The 5,418-nt window shown below is 46.8% G+C and overlaps 1 long non-coding RNA gene across 1 annotated transcript; it reads right to left on the bottom strand.

The window, feature by feature from the left end:
- Positions 1 to 1,842, bottom strand: LOC109370493. The gene is made up of 2 exons (XR_002120668.1): positions 1,803 to 1,842; positions 1 to 449 (listed from the first exon to the last, which is right to left on the bottom strand). It is a non-coding gene; the product is annotated as an uncharacterized LOC109370493 (long non-coding RNA).
- Positions 1,843 to 5,418: the final 3,576 nt, after the last annotated feature.

Genomic DNA, 5,418 nt, shown 5'->3' with positions numbered 1-5,418 from the left:
TTTTTGCCTTGGAAAGATTGAGAAGAAGCATTTCATTGCCAGGCTGCTAAGGCTGAGATTGCAATTAATGGTTTAATTTAACTTTTCATATTGCTTGAGTCTAATTATTCCACTAGGTGGACCCAATATTATTCTCAGTGCCCTGTGCTACTAAGGGCTGATGAAGTTCCCTGGGACTCATTTGGAGCAGAAGGACATCACTGACACAAACACATCACTGACACAGAGCAGTGCTGGATAGTCTTGCCTTGCAGGATTACAACACCCTAAAATGCTAAAATTCTATTACCATTTCTTCTTGCTCCCACATCAACATTACATCCATGGGAAAACAGCTCCCTTCAGTTCTTTTCTTTAAATGTGTGTTACAACAATCTATTTAAGTTAAACTACAGCAAGAAAATACACCTCCATTCCATGCATGATGCTCCTCAGGGCTGCTTCTCACTCTCATGTTGTGGAAGGAAAAAAAAAAAAGACAAGTAGCAGAAAAAAAATGGTATTACCAAACTCTGCTGTCTGCCTCACTGCCCACTGTCAACCCAGACATCCTATATGCACTTTTCTTGTGAACATCTGCTGTGCTGCAGGATGGATGTCCATCCAAACAAGACAGCAACGTCTGTTGCTTTTGGCATGCAGGTAAGCTGCTCCATTGACATTCCTGCTCTCCCATCCATCTAAGAGCTGCAGACAGCTGCATATCTTCAATATTTTATTGACCTCTGCCACCACCTAAAATCCCCAAGCAGTTTAATTTCTGCTTTACTAAGTCTACTGAAAGGGAAAGCGTACCCAGAGAGATTTTCAGCCAAGATGACTCAGGACAGAGTCCTCAACTGAACTCCCCAGTGGCACAGCCATTTTCAGCTCCTTTTGTTTGCAAGCACAGATGAAACAAAAGGACTCAGCTCTCAGATAGGATGGGTAGGCACAGCTGATCTCTGCCAGTGGGGTGTCTGGGTCCAGTGCTGGGGAGAGGGAAGCTACGCTGAGTGTTACTGCATGCAAAGGCACAGTCAGTTCCTGAAATGAGCAGTCCCAGGGAGCTGGCATGGCCTCGCTTGCAAGCTAACTGCTTGTTTCAGGCAGTTGCAGGCTTCTTTCAAGTCTCTTAGAGAATTACTAGAAAAATAACAGTATTCCTCTAAAATTCTTAGAGAAAAGCAGCCTACTGCAGCTAATGCCCAATACTATGTCTTGAGCAGAATTAGAGCATTTACCGTGTTGCTAAGTGTGAATAAGAGATCTTAATTATAAAATCATTATGGTTTGGAAAGACCTCTCAGATCCCCAACCCATCCCCACTGACCACATCACTTAATGCCACATCTCCACATTCCTCAAGGACTTGCAGGAAGATGTAATTGCAATACCCAGACCAAGGCAGCAGGAGCACATTTCACACACACGAGTTATCATTCATTGGTTAGGGGCGCACAACCCAACCTGCCTCACTGCTCAGCATCCACTGGGTTCCTCCAGCCACGCTCACAACAAATACACGCCAAAGCTGGAGAGAAACCAGCCTACTTGTTTCTGCAAAGGCAACCTCTACCTGCCCCTGGAGATCGCATCATCACCACTGACCCAAGAACAGAACAACAGATAGCAGATTTCAAAAAGGCTCGGTTAGTTCACTTCCATAACCCCCACAAGCCCAATACTCCAACAGACCCAGCACTGATGAGCTCTGCCCTTCAGACAAGGGCTCTCACATCAACACAGCAGCTTCAAAGCAGGAAAAGCAAAGAAACAACACAACCAAGATCACTCAGCTGGCAAAGCTGCCAAGTACTCACCCAGGAACAGCACTCCTCCTTGCTCTGGCCTGCAACCAGCAACTAGTTCCCCCTATCAGGGTACTTATGCCTTGTTGCAAGTGGAGGCTAATTAGCCTTTCTCACTCATCTCATTCTCACCTGTTTCAATTAGCACCCTCTCTGCAGGTGGTGAGAGTGGGGGAGAAATCTTGCAGATTTAACCCTTTCTTGACAGCCCCCAGTTAGGAAGATGCCTTTCTCCCCTGGTATCCATGTGCTGCTATCAGCTCTGGACACCTCCTTGCCCTTGGTGATGTTTCCCCAGCTGCAAAGCAGTCTGAGCAGATGCATTTCCCAACCAGCATTTGCTGCTTAAGGCAACAGCTATTTTCCTGCAAATTCACCCCTTTTTAGCCAGCATGAGCAATTATGTGTATTGTCAGATTTGTGCAGCATCAAACAGAAGGTTTAGTGCAGAAGGAGCTGGAGAATTGCTTGATCACACAAAGCTCCCTGAGATGGTTGGACAATAAAAGCGATAGTTTTCTTTGTTTTATTTTGACCTTAACAGCTTAAGATTCTGCATAATGTCTGCTGATGAGCAGTAATTCGTGGAAACCCCCATGATTTGATCTACCTCTACCCACATCTTGAGCACTGCCAACATGAGGAAATGCTGTCTGTGCAACGGTGGCAATTTACATTCATGGGGGTGTTCTGGGGCATCCTGAGTCATCTCATCTTTATATGCAATTAATATATAGGCATACACTTTTACACAGCACCTTTGTCTCTTTGGGAGGTTGTAAAATTATCTGAAGCAGAGCCGCCAGGACCCAAACTGAACTCCCTGCTTCCCCTTGAAAACCTGTGCATGCTGGTGCTTGTTTATCTACAGTCACAGAATGGCTTATGTCGGAAGGGGCCTTGAAGATCACAGAGCTCCATCCCCCAATTATTCCAGTCTCTTCCCTGGAATAATTGTCTGCGATCCAAAGCTGATCAACCAGTGGGTGACACGGCCCAAGAAAAATACACAGTTGGAGATGCACCAGTATGCCTGATTTCTCCAACTTGCATGATAATCCGACATCATACTTTATAATGACTAACCCTCCAGCTGTGTTTTTTTGCGCTCCTGAAATATATTAATGTCAGCTTCTTTGCCCAGTGTTAGGCATTAAAGGCACTGCTGGATTTGAACTGTAATCCTCGATGCAAAAGTGTAATCCAAGCAGGACGAGTACACGCGTGTATAACTGGCCAAAACACCAGATTAAAGGAGCAGCATCTGCCTCCAAACCGCCTTTGGAATTCCTGTGCCACTCAGTGCAAGGAGATGAAACAACTCAGGGGTTTAATTTCCATTTCAAACCAACGCAAATCCCCATTTCTCATCTTCTCTCTGAGTTTTGGGGAAGATTACAGAGAACCCATCAGGGTTCTTGCTCTGCCAGGGACACGAGCCCCCATTCTTCCCCCTCCTCTCACATGGGGTGCAATGGAAGACATCAAACTGCTGCTTGCTGGCACTGCCACAGCCCTCCCAGACTCTGGGTTGGCGGAGGAGCTGTGTGTGAGAGGCGCCTGCAGTCTGGGGAGTCTGCAGGACTGAGTAGAACAGCTTTCAATTATCACGAGCCTCACACATAGTAATGAAAATAGCATCCTGCAGAGCTGCAGTCTCTACCAGCAAGGACAGCTTCCAGTGCAGGCAGCAGCCTCTGTTTCTCTCCTGCGTGGCTGAATATCCAACCCACACGTTGTGCTGCACAGACAGGACGAAGGACAAACTCCTTGAAGCAGAAGGGATGGACTCCTTTGTACCAGCTGAGGTCTGGCTGCTGGGTGTCATGCCCCTGCTCAACATGGAAATCGGTGCCTGGTGCCTGGATCTTTAGGAACAGATGCCAGCCTGTGCTGGAGGCATTTGCACAGAGCTCACAAAGCTCCTCTCTCCCAGCATACCAGCAGTTTGCCATCTCTGCTGCACGCTATTCCCGCAGCTCAAAGGTGTAAACCACAGCCCCAGAGCTGAGCTGCTCGGTTTGGTGTTCACCTTCCCCACCTCTCCCACCACCCTGACTGCTGTCCTTGATCAGAGCATTGCAGCAGAAGGACCCATCTGCACATCCTCATCACAATCACTCCCCCTCTCCTTGCCCATTCTCCTCCTTGCACCCTCATTTGCAATTTTCACATGTTTTTGCTCCATCTCCCCGGACTATAAATCAAATACCCGAGAAAGGCAAGCTGGGCTGACAGAAGACATCAGCAATAAGCCAGGCAAGACAAGAGATACCATGGCAGCAGAAAACAGGACAGTGCTTTAATAATAGCATCTATTTTATTTATCATGCCATCTAAAAGTTCTTGCTGCCTGCGCCTGAATGCTCAGTGCCAGGGGATGGGAGGGACAGATGGAATATAATAAGAGCTGACCTGAGCTGTTGTGGAGAGCAGAAGCAAAAGATGAATGGGAAATAATCTGTAGGATAAAAAATAGCCCCAGTAAGGCAGGTCTTTAGGTGCTGCCTTCTCTTTCTCAGATCTTTCCTGGCTGATATGCAGTGACACAACCCCAGTGTTGGGTATGTCTCCCTATATGGAGCTGACATGGGGTTACCACGTTCTCCATTATACCTGATATTCTAACAGTTTAGTATAAAATGCCATCAAAGGAACCTCCCACATGTTTTTCATGGAAAAATAGGACGACCCAAAGTGCCACAGTATGGCAGCCAGATTCCTTAGGCTTACAAACCTTCCTGGAAAGACGTGCTCCTCCAAAGCTTTGTCCTCATTCAAGCTTTGTTGTTGCTTGACACACAGCAAAGTGGAGCAGAACCTTCTAAATATAGAGATTTTTAATGGCTGCGAGTGGTGAAAATATCCTGGATCCATTTATCTTTGCAAGGGAGCACTATGGGGATTTAATAATTAAACTGAGAGCATCCAGTTGCTATGGAGCTTTTACCAGTCCCTGTATCCATCATCCCGAGGAAAGTGGGTCAGCATAGCTTTCTACAGCCACCACTTCCCAGACCTGGTTCCTCTCTCCTAGAGCAGCCCTCAAGCCTGTTGCGTTGGCCAACTCCACCTCTCATCATCTCCCACGACAAACAGTGAGCAGCTCTGCAAGTGATTCTTTGGAAGAGTTGCTATTATAGACACAACCCATCCCAGCTCCTTCCTTCCTTCAGGAAATCCATGTGCATTTGTTGATCACCTTTAACTGGGTTTGCAGAGAAGGTCACAGCAGCTGCACCCTCCCTGGATCCAGGAGAGGAACAGCCAAAGCAGACAGCTGAGCAGCTGTCCTCAAGGTGGTTTTGACCTTATCAGATGTAGGCAATGTAGGAAAGTGCATTAAGAAAATACTGCTGGCACAATTAGGCAGATGTCTCTGAGGCTGGGACAGGGAAAGCTCCTGCATGGCCAGCACGGGCTGCAGCACATCTGAAAATCAGCAGGCAGTGGAAAGCAGCAGGATATGTGCATATATTACAGATTAATTATAATCTCTCAGACCCTCGTTTGGAGGAGTTACATTACGTTCAGTGCAAGAACTTTAAGATTTTCTTTAATTGGACGAACCTCCAGCGGTGATTAGAGCTTTGCTGTCTCAAAAATATGCCACGGTGGGAAAGTCTGT

This window comes from Meleagris gallopavo, chromosome 19 (assembly GCF_000146605.3).
Source record: "Meleagris gallopavo isolate NT-WF06-2002-E0010 breed Aviagen turkey brand Nicholas breeding stock chromosome 19, Turkey_5.1, whole genome shotgun sequence".
In the NCBI taxonomy this organism is placed as follows: Eukaryota; Metazoa; Chordata; class Aves; order Galliformes; family Phasianidae; genus Meleagris; species Meleagris gallopavo.
The sequence above is the reverse complement of the archived record's forward strand: the minus strand, read 5'-3'. Positions and strand labels throughout refer to the sequence as shown.